Here is a 17,501-nt window from a genome sequence, read left to right as displayed (position 1 = left end):
GACATCATCTCCACCAAGCTGGCCCCAAACACCCTATTGAACTTTCATCAACCTACTGAAATACTCCACTTGATTTTCTTTACCCCTTGTCAGACTACACTCTACCTCACTATTCAGACCAGGCTCTACCGACCTTTATATTTCCAGAGCCTAGTACAGCAATTGGTACATGGGGGTATCCAGTACAGCTTCACTGGACTCTTCATGTTTTAGACTGGAAGTCATTACCAGAATGAGAAGTGATCTCATTTTGCAAGTCTTGGTAGCCATTTCTCCTATTTGCCTGCATAGCACACTATTTAACTCCACTCACAGTGTTCCTTGGTATTTCTTTAAAATTTCTCACTTACTTGTCTATTCTCTTTCTGGATCGCAAGCTTCTCAAGGGCAGAAAGTACATCTTCTTTGTTGATGGGCCATGCATAGCACCTAAAACAAAATAGGTGCAGAATAAATAAATGAATGAACAAAGTATGCAGAGAAAGAGTGCCACTGATTAAGCATTTAACACATCTTAAGGGTGGCCTCTGGCGACTCCCACCAGAGGGAGTTTTCTTTGGAAGCCATGATCCCACAAGCATTTCTTCCAAAACAGGAACAGATGGGAGAGAAGCTCTTCCCAGTAGGAGTATTATACCCCTGCCCTGCACCTTCTGTAAAGCCCAGAACACCATACTGCCATAACGTGATGACAGATGAAAACTGTAAAATTAAATTCAAGCTCATCTTGCAATTTTGTGTTTAGCCTTCTGTTACCAACCTAGGAGGTGCTTATAAAACAGCTTGAGGATTTACCACTAATACCTTCCTGAAGACAGCATTGTCTTTTGGCAGTCAGGGCTCCACCAAATTGTTGTTTGGGTGTTGGGTGTGTTAAGGGGATAGGGAAGGGGCAGAGAAAAACAATGGGATCACTCTTTCAGCTGTGAGTTCATTTTAGCTGGGTACAATGGTTTTTGAGTTTTTATAATGGCCCAAATAAAATGCATGGGAACATCCGCAGCCCCAACCTACATGATTGTATTTTCTTGGTCTGGAGTTTGTTGTAATACACATTTCATTCTCTCCTCTACACTGGACCATGTCCATCCCTCTAGCCTGAGGAGCAAGCAGATTCCATTGCCTTTCCCTGCAGCCTCTGGAGATCCCAGGCTTACATTTGATTTCAAGGAAGAAAACCATATTACCAAAGTCAGTATTAGAGCGAATTGTAGTTGACTTGGACAATTGTCTCAAATTTGCTGTAAGTTTCTAGCTAAACCACGATTCTAAAGAGCCATCTTAATGGATGGGCTGTGTGACTCAGGTAGGTATCAAATTGGACTCTTTAAGGGCGGGGATGAGCTTCGCTTTACTGTGGTTGGGGAAGAAATGGATGCAACATGATCAGAGGACTCTGGAATCAGTTTGATTTGAACCTATAATTTATACTTTTGCAAGTTGTTTTTTTCAAGTAGACTTTTTATTAAAGTATAACATATAGAGAGCAATATGCAAAATTATAACTACACAGAGAGATGAATTTACACAAACTGAACACCCCCCATATAACCAGCATCCAGATAAATGAACATTACAAGAAAAACAGAAGCTCTGTCCTTGTTACCCTCTTCATCACTACCAAACTCCAAGGTAATAATTATCCTGACTTCTATTAATTTTGCTTGCTTTCGAATAATACAGTATGGAACCACACAGTATGATCTCTTTTGTACCTGACTTCTTTTATTCAAGGTAATATTTGTGAGATATATCCATGTTTGTATGTAGCTACCATTCATTCTCAGTACTATATATTATCCCATTGTGTTAATATACCACAATCGATTTGTCTATTCCATTGTTGGTGGATGTTGGGCTGCTTCCAGTTTGCAGCTATTACGAAGCGTGCCTCTATGAGCATGTCTTTTGGTGAACATAGGTGTGCATTTCTGGAAAAGTATGTGGGAGTTGACCTGCTGGGTCACAGAGTATCTCATATTCCGCTTTAGATTGATCTAAACTTAAATTCACTTTTCCAATTTCTGGTTGAGGGACCTCAAGCAAGCCATTTAAGATTTCTGAGCCTGTTTCTCTGGCAGTGAATGGGGAATTTTTACGTTGCAAAGTTGTTTTGACGACAAGATCAAGCAGTATAAAGTATCTGGCATAGTTCTGACATTTAAGTGATATTTTTCCCAAAGATATTTAGCATTCAATAAATATTTTATGTGCTCCCCTATCTTTTCAGCCTTTGTTGCAGGTTGGTTGGAATCCCATGATTTGAGCGCTGGCCAGTGGGTATGAGTGGAAATGGGGTGTGCTTCTCACAGGCCCTCAAGCCACCTTCCAGTTCTCTCTTCTTCTGCTGCAGCAGGAAGTGTTTGAGTGGTGGGATCACATGAGGATAGAGTTCCCTAGGGTCCTTGAGTGACAGCATGGAGCAGAAACTCCACCAACCAGCACTGGACATGTAGCACGAACATGAAACTTTTGCACTGTTAAGTCACTGCCTCTTCTAGGGTACACTGTTATTGTCGCATGCCGTGGACAGACAAATCCAGTACTCAACTGATGGGACGTGGCTTCACCCCAGTGAAACCATTAGAATTCCCCTTTGAAGAGTTAGTTATATGACTCAGACTCAACACAGACAGTACATATGACTTCATTTTTGAGTGGCAAGGAAATCTTTTCTTGCTGGGACTAAAGAGAAAACACTGAAAGTGACCTTTTGCTGGAATATGTTAATTGAAGATTCTCTCTTCTCTGTTGAGAAACCAGATTGTAATTCCAAAACTGTGTCTGATGTACCCCAAACATAGCATCGCCTTCACAAAGAGAAGGCCCTTGGTGATTATTAGCTTAAAAAAATAAAATCCTCTCCCACCAGGTTCAAAGCCAGCCTCATTCTTTTGTTCCTATAAAGACTTTCTTTCTTCATGTTCCCTGGTGTCTACGTGGCCTATGAGCTTTCTCCTAATGATTAAACTCTTAAAAATACTACAAAGAATGCTTAATAAGGCTTTTGTGTTTTCCTGGTTGCTATAGAGACTGTTTAGTGTAGGACTTTAAGTACGTGTAAATATGTATTTTGCACAGTGTTTTAAAACACGTATAATTTACCCAACCATAACAGCTACTTCAGAGTGTTGCAGTTCAGGGTGATAAGGCATATGTAAAGCATTTTACAGTGTGTTATTTATAGTTATTTACTTAATAGCCTACAACAGTTTCTTCCATTGTGCAAAGGAAATAGGCATTTACCCTATTTTAACAATGAATATCATTTACTCCATTGTAGCAATTGATAGTTTTGAGTCCCCGGCAGGCTAGCGAATATGCAATTGGTATATAATGTTGATGCAGGAATGGAAACCATGTTGACAGAGAGTTACTAGGAAAACAAAGAGTCTCCCTGATGGAGTCTTGAGCTCATTAGGGAAGTTGTTGACTGAGCTACTCTGGCAAGATCTGAGCCCCCTGTAAAGAGGCCACTCTCTGCTTTGAAGTTACCCCCAGGGATGCACCCAAGGGTGAAATAACACCAATAATAACAGCAGCAACAATTAATAGTTACTGAGCAAACTTGACTTGGCCACAGGCACGGTGCTGTTTTGCATTCATGATCTCATTTAATCTTCACAACACGGTGACTCCACGAGATGGGTACTGTTATTACCTTTGTTTGTCAGATAGGGAAACTGAGGCTGGAATGTTACACAATTTGACCAGAATTAGCACAAAACCGGTAGATGGTGGAGCCAGGAGTGGAATCCAGGTGTGTCTCACTCCAAAGCTTGTTCTCTTAAGTGTTGTTCTGCGCCGCTCATTTTCTGCCAGGGAGTTCATGAGCCACAGAGGGGTTAGTTCTTTCTCAGCAATATAGCCCTGACCTGTAGCTCAGGTGTGTGTGCATACACACACACACACACACACACACACACACACACTTTCCAAGCACATAGAGTTTTGGCAATGGTCAACTCTATTAGCCAAAAAATAAGATGTGACACAGCCATTGAGCTACACTGTCCAGGTCCTTTACACACGTCAGCTTTTAAACCTCACCACAATGTCAGGTGAGGGACTAATTACCCCTTTGTTCAGATGCGGAAGCTGACTCTCAGGTCAGGCGTGTCCAGCATCAGGTAGCTTGTTTGCAGCAGCTTGTCTGCAGCATCATGCAGCTTGTGTTTAAGTTACTCAATACCAGACCAGGCATCACTCAAAACACCACGTCGTTACTTGAAAGCGCAGATACATGTAATGCAGTGTTTCTCAAGAATGGGACCATTTGTCTCCTAGTGGACATTTGGTAATTCCTGGAGACATTTTTGGTTGTCACAGTTGGGGGGAATGCTACTGGCATCTAGTAGGTAGAAGCCAGGGATGGTGCTAGACATCCTACAATGTACACGACAGCCTCTCAAAACAAAGAATCATCTGGCCCCAAATGTCAATGGTGCCAAGGCTGAGAAACCCTGATTTAATGTAAATAAATATAGTCTGAGATGGACTGGGTGATATTATGTCAGTTAAAGTTAAATTGATTAATCAAGTACTATGGGTTGCTCATTTATTAGCTTAGTTGAAAAATGAATTTTAAGATTCAGGATTTTAAAACTTTGAATAGTCAACTTATCATTCTAAAACAACAACCATGTTGTTTTGGAAAGGTACCTAAAATGTTCTTATACACCAAACTATGTTCAATAAAACCTGTGATCAGGATGGACCTTCCAGCACCTGAGATGATATATAAGGTAAGAGGCTCTGATCTCATCAAGACACAGGGAGAACCAAGAAAGAATGTTTAGCTGCACAGTAAGTGTGATGAAGGAGGAATTATCTGTCTCATTTACTGCAATATTCGTCTTTCTAATTAAAATAGCTAGCCCATGGTCAAAGCTCAGTCTCATTCTTTTGTTGACTATGGAATACATATTCCTGGTCTTTCCGTAACTGAGTGAGTGACTGGCTCCTAGGAAGAACTGGACATGGCTCCTGGTGAATCCCCCCACCCCGTCTCTCTTCTCTCCCATCTTCTCTTTTTACCCCTAACAATTATATGTTCCTAGATTCAGTCAGTCAGCAAACAAGTATCTACTGTGTGCACCCTCCTACTGGGACCTCTACTGGAATCTCTGCTGGGCTGGCACTCATTCTAGTCACCACCTTGATTCCTGACTCAGAGAAAAATGTACATCACTTTTGCAAAATACCTTTAAGCTTCATAAGGACAGGACTTTTCTCTGCCTCATTCAGTTCAGTGTCCTTGGAGGTGTCCTGTCCTAGGATAGTGGCTGGAATATAGGAAATGTTCACTAAATATTTGTTGACTAGCTGAATACATTCTATGATACTTAATAGAATATTCATATTCTATGATGATGAAAAAAACTTAGGAAACAGGAATAAAATTCAAGGTGAGCCAGACTGCTTAGAAAATGTAAACATTAGGATGAAACCAATTCTGGACAAGTGTTGGGTGGTATGCACGGGTATGAGCCACACCCACAGCAAGGAGGCTGGAAAAGCATCAGAGAAGTGGGAAGAGTCTAGGGGAGTCCTTGGAGTAGAGACACCCAAGGGCTACTGTGTTGGCTAAATGTCTGGTCCGCTTACTGGCATCACAGGGGCTCTTTTGGGATCCCAACCTTGAGTGTTTTCACTATTTTAGCTACTTATACTTTGTCCCCTACTAGACCCAACCTTCCCTCTTCCATAATGAGCTGTTAAAGATATGAGCCTAGATTCCCCAGAGTCCTTCCCTTAGGGGATCCTGGACTTTAGGATTCACCCTTGAGATGTAAAGGTAAAAAGAACTCTCCTTTACGGAGCCCTGTGCATGTGTCAGATCTTGAGCTAAGTAGTTTATATCTATTACATCACAAACTTAATCTTAATTAAAATCTCACAAGGAGGGTGCAGCTATCCCCATTTTGTAGTTGAGGAAACTGAGAAGTAGATAGTTCACATACTGGCTAATTGCTCGCGGCTTTTTCAAAATGCAGTCTAAAGAAGGTGCCAAGTTTCTGGGTGGGAACTCAAAATAAGAGACTGGTGATGATCTTAAATTTCAGTGTTAGTCCTTCATGTCATCACCGGCCTGGCTCCAGCTCCAACCGTGCAGCTTTGCTGGGATTTTCAAGTAAGGAAGCAGGAAGGTGCTAAAAGATTTGGGGAAAATTAACCAAGCCAGAAGAGCTGTAATAGGAAGAAGTTAACAGTGTCAATCATTGAGTCCAAGAGGATTTAAGGAATTCTAGTGTAACATTCAGCTAGAATTAAGATCTAGCCAGTCTGGTCCATGGGCACAATATGGGGACCAGTAGAGTCATCAGGGGAAGTAATGTCTCAAATCAGACAGGTGCTCAAGCATCACGATTAGACTTATCCAAATCTAGGAGAGAGCTGCAGGTCACAGGGTCCACCCTGGACATTCAGGCTGTCTTGAATTAGGTGAGAGGTCAAGACTGCAGCCCATGGGATGGGTGCAGGTTCAGACCCAATTCACAGCATCAAACTAGAAAAATATCAGGTAAATCTCTATATACACGCATCTATGGAAAAGGGAGGAACAGGAGGCATTTACCTGACAAATATTCACTGAGATTTTTCTATGTTCCTGGCACTGGAGATGGAGTTGCGGGCAAGAAAGAGGCACTACCTTCACCGGGTTTACAGTCCAGCAAGAGAGACAAGATACAGGTCAGCCTCTGTTCAGCCCTGCTGCAATATTCACCAGTGGAGAAAGTGCTGCTGACCGTCTACAGGCTTCTTACTCAAAATGTGGTCCACAGACAGCAGCAGCAGCACCACCTGGGAGTTTATTAGGAAAACAGAACCTCAAGCCTCACCCTAGACCTCCTCCTGAATCACAGTCTGCATTTTGGTAAGATCCCAGGGGACCCACGTGGTCACTAAAGTTTGAGAAGCGGTGGTCTGCAAGCCCTCCTTCCAGAGTGGGGTCTTTGGTGATTCCCCCGGGCATGCAGGGTGTGTCACTTCCTGCTACGACATCCTCAGAGATATGGAGGTTACACCAGAATCAGCAGAGATGAGGCAAAGGGGAAGCAAAGTGTATTCTCAAGAGCTCCTGGAAATAATTACCGTTCTCTTAATAATAAATGAATAGACTGCGGTCCCAGAACACACTGAGAACAAAGCAAAACATGTCAATACAAAATCCAGCAAATAAAACAATCAATTTAAAATAGATTTCTCTAAACGGTTGCCTGCTTGGGCTAAGTGCCCCGCCTCTGGACTCCCATAGCGTCCTGGGCTTATTTCTCCCTCAGCCCTTATTTTTGATCTTGAAATTTTCTGTTTCTGTGTCTGTCTCCCATTCTAGACTGTAAGTTCTTTGAGGGCCCTCTTTCCTGAAAAGATTTTTAAAAAGGGTCCTGGCATAAAAAAAAAAGTATTAGAGGCAGTGGTAAAAGACTGACAAAACAGTTTTCTAGGTGAAATACTTTCAACAGAAGAGTAACTCATACAGTTCTAAAGTCCTTCCCAAGTATGAGCTGAAAGGTCCACCCCCCCCCCCGCCTCCACACTTTCGCTGCCCATCCACCCCCATGTCAAGTTCCAGATTCTCAGGGCCTCATGTCAGCAATTAGCATATGCCAGCCCAGTGGCTGGAGTCTGTTCTCTTCTAAGACTTTCTGAAGTTCACTAAAGACAACAGATGATACTCAGGTATCTCTGCCTTTCCACACTGACTCTGGGCTTACTTCAGCAGATAGGACAGAAGCAGAAACTTCTCAATATAAACTCAATAAAAGCAGAAACTTAAAGGGCCATTTCCATTTACTCTCTCTCATTGCTGTGTCTTTGGCTTGAGATCAAGCCTGGACTTGCCTGCTGGAAGATGCAGAGTCCAGAACATGGGGAACCCAGTCAAGATCAGCAAAGCTGCCTAACCAACCCACACCCAACCTCAGAGAAATAGCTGAGCTCTACCAAGCCCAGCTCAGTCCACTAGCACCACCTAACCATCTGCAAATTCAGAGCTAAGTAGATGTGCATCATCTTGAATCACTGAGTTTTCCGTCATTTGTTACACAGCAAGCACAAATTGTTGTAGGACATCAAGTAGAAGCAGCTTCCATTCAGAGAGCATTTAATTCCTTTCACACATAAATCCTCTTTGCATTTGAAATCCTTGCTCATGCTGAGTGGCCTTTAGGTATGGTTCAGGAAAAAAACAAAACAACAACAGCAACAACAAAAAACTATGGAAGCAGACCCTACCTTCAAGCATAACCACATCTTCGTGACACCTAGAAAGTCATTTAGAAGCTACACGGAGTCGAGGAATGACCCCCAGAGGCTACTAACAGCAGGAACATTTTTAGAGTCAGTCTTGTTTCTTATTGTCAACGGAGGGTAACTGTGTAAATTAACGCTTGTGTGGATGTGAGGAGTAGAAAACAAATCATTTAAATAATTAGATAATTAAAAGGGGGAGTTAATTAAAGATGTATTTATCAGGACTCTTCTAGTTGTAAAGGATGGAAGCCAAACTCAAAACAAGTCAGAAATAAGGCCCACATTGGCCCACCTGACTGAGAAGCCACTCTCAGAAGGCTGCTGAGATACATCGATCCCAGGGCTCCAGTGTTGTCTGTTCCCATTTTTGCACTCAGCACACATCTCCTTCAAGCATCTGGGGGAGACACTACTAGCAGCAGGGCCTCACCTCATCCTTATAACTGGGAGGCCCTGAGAAAGAGTAGTTTTTCCTAACAGGTCTGGCTCACGATGCCAAAGGAGGCCTCTGACTGGCCTGACTTGGCCCAACCACGGCTGAACCAATCATGATGGGCAGAGAGGTGGTACACTCTGATGGGCCAGGCCTGGGCTTGGGGCCAGTCAGCAAGATCAGCCCTTCCTGAACAACATGTACTGGGAGAGGACTGGTTTCCCAAATAGCAGTTCTGGGTGAGTTATACAGCTCTGTTCCTGACCAGCTGGGTGACTTTCTGAAAGTGATATGACTTCTCAGAGCATCCGTTTTCTCAGCTATTCAATTCTCAGCAGAGGTTATAGAGTCTACCTTGGATAGTTGCTGGAAGGAATCTGTAAAGCTCTATATGGAAGCAAGTTCTAATCTTACCTCGACTGCTACTACCATCACCACTGTTGCTGCTACTAGAGTTATTACAATTATTAATAACATATCATGTGGGGCTCACTTTGGTCAATAATCAAAGAAACCGTGAAAGCCAAGTGTCTCTTTCAATGCCTTTGAACCCAGCTGAGTGGCCTTAAGTCGGAGAAGCTGGCTGTGCCCTCCCAAATTCACTTCGAGTCTCTCTTTGTGTGCATGTGTGTAGGTCTGATTTCTGACCTCCTTTATTTCTGCCCCTTTCTCTCTGTCTCTTTGTCCCTAACTGCCTCTCCCCAGCCCCTCTATTAAGTTGTCTGTCTTTTATCTATCGTCTCTCGGTTTCCCATGCTGCCCCATTTTCCCAGGTCCCCTGCCTAGCTCCCACTCCCCTCCCTCTCTCACCCACACTCCCTAGTGGCCTTGACACTCTCATCATAGACCCCCCCTTGCTTCTACCACGCCAGCAGGACTGTCCTGTGCTTCCTTTTCCCTGTCACAAACAGCTGTGTCCTGTCTTGACAGCTTAAACAAACATATTTTAAAAGGCAGCTCATGCCAACCTCTGGATGCTCGAGCCAGCACTGCCGGCTGATCCCCTGCAAGAGTGAGGGTTCACCCAGCTTGCCAAACCTGAGGCCTCCATGTGGGCACAAAGGCCCCGAAGGGGTCCTCTGGCTGCTGTCATCCAGCCAAAGGTCCCCTCCACCACCCAGACACCTGAGGAGCAGCAATGCTAAGGTGGGCACCCTGCTATTTGTTAGCAGTGGGCCATCAGGGAGTTTCCAAGCTTGGCTTTGATGAAACTGAAAAGGTTGAATCATTAAATGTTTGGAGAATGTGAAGCTGGCACCCGGCCCTGTGTTTTCTGTAATATCCATTATTCCCGGAGAACACTGCTGCTTGCTGGGCTGGGAGGTACTCAGAAAGAGGGAAGGATCACCTGCTCACCTCTCAGCTGCAGGAGTGACACCATCAGGGTGAGGGACCATGTGGGTGGTCTGGAGAAAGACTTCAGGGGCAGGGGAAGGGCCACCCAGCCTGGAGGGGGTGCAGTGGGAAGAACAGAGATGAAGAGGGGGCAGGTAACCCGATAATTGCCGTCGATTGCTCCTCCGTAACTGATCAGACACACATCAAGAAGCACCTGTTATGTGGATGGTGCTTGCGTATAAATGACCGGCCCCTGCTCACATCTCTGGGAAGAAGACCTAAATACTAGTTTTGTCTCAGAAAATTTCGTCCCTGTGCACACCCTCAGTTTCTGTGTACACACCTCCCGACTGCGGTCAGACATCTCTGAATTCCAGAATTCTACTTCCGACCACGTTTTTGCCATCTCCTCTGTGATGTATCAAAGGGGCTTGGACTCAACATGCCTAAGATTACACTCAAGTTCCCCCTACCCTGCCACGTACCTGGTTCTGCCCTCTCTCAGGAAATGGTCCCACCCATGTGGTGCACCAACGAGTCCCTGGACGAAATCCTTACCAGCTCTGTTTCCCTTGCCTCTGCATCTAATCCCTCCCAGGGTCCACCAGTTCACCTCCTGACCAAATCTCCAGCACATCCTGTCACTTCTTTGTAGTGGCCACCCCCCACTCTGATGCCACGGCCCCTTGGCTGGGCTGTCACCCACACAAAGGCAACAGCTCCACACTGATGTCGCCATGGAGCCAGAACGATACTTTTGAGATGCACATCTGATCAAGGCACCCACTGCCTGCTCAGAACCCTTCAATCACTCTGAGGACAAGGACCCAGAAATTTTCACAAAGTCCTAGTAGGCGTGCTCTGGCCTCCCCTCTCCCCTCTGCTCCGGACACTGACTCTCCCTCAGTTCCCCAAAAATACCAGGCTCCTGTTTGCATGTGTTAGCCCTTCCATCTAGAACTTTCCTCCACGCTCTCTGCCATTCCATCCTCCTGCTGCAATTTATGTCATATAGGTAATTGCATAGTTTTGATTCGTCAGTCAAAATTCTAAAACAGTATACAGAAGAAATTCTCCACCCCACTCTGTCCTCCGTTCACCCAGTTCCCTCCTCATACTCAATCCCCAGCTCCAGATACTTTAAGGGATTTTTTTTAAAACATATTTGAGCACATCCACACATATATCATCTTCTTCCAGGTTTTACACAAAGGGTAGCACAATATACACACAGATCTGTGCCTTGCTTCCTCTTTTCACTAAACAATATACCTTAAAGATCATTCCATTTCGGGCCACAAACTGATGCCTCCTTTTTTATAGCTGCATAGTATTCCATTCTATAGCTGTTCCATAATTTATGTAAATCATTCCCCAGTCACAAAGCCATATGTTTCTTTTCTTTTCTTTTTTCTTTCTTTCTTTCTTTCTTTCTTTTTTTCTTTCCTTCTTTCCTTCCTTCCTTTCCTTCTTTCCTTCTTTCTTTTTCTTTCTTTCTTTCTTCCTTTCTTTCTTTCATTTTTTTACTATTTTGAACAATATTGTAGCAAGTAATAATGTACATATAGCTTTGGGAGCAAGTTTAGCTAAAGGATATAATCCTAGTAAAGGAATAGCTGGGTCTAAATGATTGCATACTTGCAATTTGGATAAATGTTGCTAAACTGCCTTCCATGGGGGTTTTAAATGATATTCTCACTCACAAGAGCCTGTTCTCCACAAGCTAAAACATTGCTTTTTTTTGTTACTCTGGGAGGTGAAATATGGATTCTACTAGATATTTTTCAATGAAAGACTTAATAATTACCCAGTGTGATGCTTGCACTAATGATATCTAAGCAGCATACTGGGGACATAAGTGAAGTTGTTTGTGTCCAGAGACAACTGGACCCAGGTCACCCAGACCCAGATATCTGGTGGCCTTGGGCATCAGTATCTCAGCAACCTGGACATGGTACTAGTTAGGAAACTATGATTTCAAGGAAAAAAGAATGTTACTGGTCCACTTTTATCATTTAAAAATGGGTCGTACATCCAACTAACACAAAGACATACTTGGGTGCATATGAATTAGCTGGAGTAACAAGGGAACGTTGGAGAAAAACAAAAAGAGGAGACTGGAAAGGACACTTAGGTCTGGATTATAAAGAAAAACGTCTTCCCCAAACTGTGTGTGTGCAACCTCATACTCAGCTGCTTATCAAACTGGGTAGCTGATGAGATGGGCTCAGAGGGTCGGAGTGAATAAGACCACGGACTTGGCATTCAACAGTCCTGGCACAAACCCCACCTCTAGCGCTAGATGCGGAGCCTCCCAGAAGTTACTTGACCTCTCTCCGTGACTCAGTTTCTTCATTTGTCACATAGGGGATAATAATTTCATCGGGTCATTAGGAGGATTAAATTAGATAAGCTACGCAGATTGCAGAGCATTGTGCCTGGCACGCTAAATGGTATTTATTATTCCCTAATAATGATGGTCGTCATTATTTTGTGCCATTAGTGTGTGAGCTACAACTCACTCAACAGTGTCAGGTACACGGGCCATGGGTCAGGCAGAACTGGGTGTCTTCCTGGGGTCTGGCTTCACTAGCTGCCTATCATGGGTAATCGTCTCAGTTTCCTCACCTATCGACTGGGGATAACACGTAACTCAGATGACCTTTATAAGGATGGGATCAGATCACGTAAATACTAGAGTGCTTAGCACATAAGAAACTCCCCAATAAGTAGTAGCATCGTTTCCAATCTCAGCATCCAGCAGAGAGAAAGGCCTAAGGGGAATGCTTGCTGGGTTTTGTCTGGTAGATTTTTTTTTTGCTGTGAGAAGTTGAGCTGGTTTCTCCTGCAGCTTGGACACAGATGCACCCCACCCCACCCCCACAAGAAGATCTGCAGCTTCTTCCTTTCCGGCAGGTTGATGCTGTGGGCCAAATGGAATCTGCAGCTGTGGGCCCCAAGCCCTTCCCATCCAGCTCCACAAGTCAAAGCTCTAATTCACTCTGAAAGGGCTTCAGCACCACCCCTGTGAGGTCCTTAAAGGTTTTATGAGCTCCCTGAAATGCTCAGATAATTAAAAACACTTTCTTAATTTAATAGCTTGGCTTAATGAAACCAGGACTTTATGTTTTATTTGGAAAGGGGTGAACATCCCAGTCACACTTATTAATATTTTTAAGACTGTGCCCAGTTGTGTCCAGGGATGGAGGGAAATCGTTGCTTCCAGGGGGAAAATGGGCTTTTCTGAGCCTGTCACAAGTCTTGGGCTTATTAGAGCTCATTACATCCAGGAAGCCTGAAAACCTAAATTAGCAATCATCGCATATGACGTGGCAGGCTATTATTAAGGAGGCCACTTATTATAGAAACATGGAATTCTCAATTAAAAAATAGTCCACCCAGGCCCCAAAGGTCCGGTAAGATTACCTGTGCCATCCAGACAGTCATTTCAAAGGCTAAAGCAGAGAGAAGTCTCCTCTGAGAGCAACTTTTTCTGTCAAGTCAAATAAGCATGATCCTCTTAGGAGAAAAATGCCATAATTCAAACAGGTTGAATGCAAACCCAAATGGTTTGGAGTGACAGGGGGTGGAGGTATCAGTAAGAACCAAGAATGCCAAAGGGTAGTGGTTACTTGGTGTCCAGGAAGTGGGGATTCTTTAGAGGGCTCTGCTTGCTTCTTTCCAGGGTGGCCACATGGTACAATGGGATGAGCTTGGACTTCAAGGTCAGATGCAGTGGTGCTCTGGAACTCACACAGCTCAGGAAAGCACATTGCACACATCTCTTCCCAACTCCACGGTCCATGGCATCATGTTGGTAGCGTGAAATCAGCCGTGGTGGGAGTATTTATACCATGGAGACAGGCAAACACTGCAAAGCGGTGCTTTAACTTTTCTTCAGAGAGCTGGTTGTTAAACATTAACCAGCACCACACAGCCGGCCCACTGTGATGATGATCATGGGAAATTTATTTAACTTTCCTGAGCCTTAGTTTCCCTATTAAAAGTGGAGATGAAACAACTTTCCGTGTGTGTGACTTCATATTTTTTTTCTCTAAGGCACTCATCCTTACCTGACATTACAATAAATCTGTATCTGTTTATGTTGTTGTTATTGCGCTATTGTTACTATGTCTTTCTCCATTAAGCTCCTTTGTTTATCCAAAAATGTTTATCAAGCACCTACTATGTCCCAGGCACTGTGATGCAGCAGTGAACAAAACAGTCAGAAGTCTCTATCCTCGTGGAATATACAAAGCGTAAACAAACGTGTAAAGGGTGTGTACCCCAGATGGTGTTAAGCACTAAAGGGAAAGATGAAGTAAGGTGGGGAAGAGGACGTGGTAAGATAAGAAGCAGGCGTTGAAGTTTTCACTAGGGTACCACGAGAGCATCACTGAGAAGGTGACATATGAGAAAAGAATTAGAAGAGGCAAGAAGATGAGCCAGGTGGCCATGGGGAGACGAGTGTGCCGGGTGGAAGGAGGAAGGGGCAAACAGGTAGGACTGTGCCTGCAGTGTGTGAGAACCACCTGGGGGCACTGTGCTTGGAGCAGAGGGATTGAGGGCAAGGGCAGCAGAAGATGAGGTGAGAAGGGCAAAAGAGACCAGATGTCACAGGGCATCATACAACCGACAGAACTTTCTGCAAGGACGGAAATGGTCTATATCAACGTTGCCCACCATGGTAGCCACTAGCCGCGCATGCCTATGGAGCATTTGAAGTGTGACTAGTCCAACTAAGGGATCTGCTCTATCAATTTTTAATTTTATTTAATTGCAAATAATTTTCATTTAAAAAGCCCACATGTGGCGAGTCGCTGGAATGTGCGACAGCTCGGTTACAGGCCACTGTAAGTGATTTTGGCTCTTGCTCTGCGTGAGATGAAGAGCCATCGTGGGAACTGAATGAAGCAGGGGTAAGATCTGCCTGAGCTTGCAGAGGCTCACCCTGGCCACTCTGCTCTGTAGGGAAGGCCAGGGGGGAAGTGACTGCAATCATCCCGCAGGACTGACACATGGCCCCAGGATGGAAGGGACTATATTTTGCTCTCTCCTCTATTTCCAGCTCCTAGAACATTTACTAGAACATATTAGGTATTTAATAATTTTGAGGGGGATTGAATTTTAAAAATAAGTTCATGATTGTCTTACTCAGTGAAGTTATTTCTGCTTTGTCTCAATTTTATGGCTTAGCAATGACGTGTGGTCCAGCTTCTCTGTGGGTTTATGTAGATAAGAATTTTGCTGAGAATAAATATCATTCAATACAATCAATATATCTCAAAGCTTACCCCACAGACCTGAGTTTCATGGAATGTTAATGAGTGCCAAATATTAAAAGACAGACAGATAAAAAGTTCTACGAAGAAAAAAATTGGGGAAATGCTGGTGGATGCAAAATAAAAATGCCTTTACTGCAGTATCAATGCCTTTAATGTACTAATATAAATTGTGTGGCTCCAACAGGGGATAAACACGTGGGATGTATTTTCCAACTGTTTTTGACAATAGATCCCCTCGTCTTGCCTTAGTCGAGCATCTGGCTCAGTGGCTGTTCAACACAGCACTCCTTAGGAAATATTGTGTTCGATTGCTGAGTAATGGAAAGAGAAGGCTGAATGTAGGCTGCCACCCCCAGTCCTTCCCTAACACTTCACCCTGTTGTATTTTCTCTGTAGGATTTAACACTGTCTCCAACTATTGCCTTCCTTTATGTGCTGACTTGCTTACGTGACCATAACTTATGCTAGGATGAAACGCATGGGAGTTGAGGGGTCTGGCCTGTCCTGTTTCCAGATGGACTTCAGTGCCTAGCACAGGGGAAGGTGTCAATAAAAAGCATTCACTGAAAGACTGAGCTGGAATCCGTGATGACTGAATCCCTAGGATTGTGTGGAGCAACCCCTAGCCAGGCTCTGAGAATACAAAGGAGAATCTGGCACAGCCCCTGCCTGCAAGTTCCTCGCTATGAGTCCAAGATTAAATATACATGCTTGAGAAGCAAACTGGTGAGAAAGGATAGAATCTGACAATTAGTGATCCCAGATAAATGCTACGGGAATTCAGTCCTTGGAGTCACTGGGGCTGGGTGTGTCAGGGGAGTCTTTGGAAGACATGCAACTTGGGTCAGCCTTGGCAGCGAGGGTCAGAACGCCACAGAGAGGCTGGGGAAGGCATGCCAAGCACAACAAATGGTGTTTGCCCAGCACAGAGCAGGACATGCAAGTGGACAGAGGCCAGTCTCCTTGGGTGGTGAACTGCAAGCTCCAAGGCTCACCCACCTGTGCTCAGCTCTCTGCACAGAGTAGGTGGTCAAAAGGAGTGACCAAAAGGCCTGCAGTACAAATAGCTAATGTTAGCTGAGGGCATGTGCTAAGCATTTTGCCAGGATCACCTATCTCATTTAACTTTCCCAGCAACCTAAGGGAGGGACATCATGCCACTTCCATTGATGAGGAAGCTGAGGCTGGATTAGGAGTGAGAGAGTCTTAACCTCTATGCAGTACTGCCTCCTCAAATAACTAGACGTCCTGAGATCCACGGTGCAATAAAGACTACAGTGCAGGACAGAGATGCTGAAAGCAGCCCAAAGTTGGGATCTCAGAGGTAGAAAGACCTATATTTGCTGGACAGGGGCATGGGAGGGCTCAGGGAACTTTTCACAAAGAAGGTAACATTTTAGCAACATTTTGAAGGATGTCTCCACTTGGCAAAAAGAAGATGGAAGGGTGAGCTTCACAGGCAGGAGGCCCAGCATGGGTAAAGGCAGGGAAGCATGAGACAGCATATGTGTTCGGCATCCCAGGCAAAGGCCAATCTCTCCCAATTCACGTTTGAGTGAGTGTTTGAATATTCAAATCAATGTGTAAGAAAAGCAATGACTGCCAGACCTCGCAGGAGTCATAAAAAATTATTTCTTTAGAATGTTCTGGCAACAAAAAGCCAATTAAAGTCCCAGGAGTCGGTGACTGAGCATACAAAAACCAAATCCTTCTGAGGCCGTATCTCCTCTCCTCTGGTTCTTTCTCCTCATTGATTGTATTTAATTGGAAAAAGTGGCCATGGGTAAACCGACTGTGAGAGCATGGATCTCAGTTAAAATGGGCCCCATAATAATTATTGACTGTACCTTCTATAATAAGCCATATAATTTATCGCTCCAGCTTCGCTTCCTGGGCCTCATATCAATACCACTCACGTGCAGTGGTAGTGGGGGAATAAGTGTCAAGCAGTGAGCACAGACTTATTTAACACTTTATCCCTTAAATTCACTCTCTTTGTGGTATATTAGCCACAATCAGGGGCCCGTATAGCCCCTAGTCGGGAGGAAAATGGCATAGGATAGAGGAGGGAGGCAAAGCCTTGGTGGCAGGCTGACTTGTCTTTGATTACTGTTTTGGCCATGTATTAACAGTCTCTGACTCTGTTTTCCCACCTCGAAAATATGAGTACTATCTTTTAGTGTTGCTGA

General features: G+C 44.2%; 1 long non-coding RNA gene across 1 annotated transcript in view; it reads right to left on the bottom strand.

Moving 5' to 3' along the window:
• Positions 1-11,488, bottom strand: part of LOC309621661 — a 278,524-nt gene extending 267,036 nt beyond the window's left edge. The window contains exon 1 of the long non-coding RNA XR_014240136.1: positions 351-11,488. This is a non-coding gene — a long non-coding RNA (uncharacterized lncRNA). The remainder of the gene's footprint in view (positions 1-350) is intronic.
• Positions 11,489-17,501: the final 6,013 nt, after the last annotated feature.

The sequence above is a fragment of the Balaenoptera borealis genome, assembly GCF_965194805.1.
Source record: "Balaenoptera borealis genome assembly, contig: HAP1_SCAFFOLD_790, whole genome shotgun sequence".
Classification (NCBI taxonomy): domain Eukaryota; kingdom Metazoa; phylum Chordata; class Mammalia; order Artiodactyla; family Balaenopteridae; genus Balaenoptera; species Balaenoptera borealis.
Note: the sequence above shows the minus strand (reverse complement) of the source record. Positions and strands in the feature narration are given on the sequence as shown.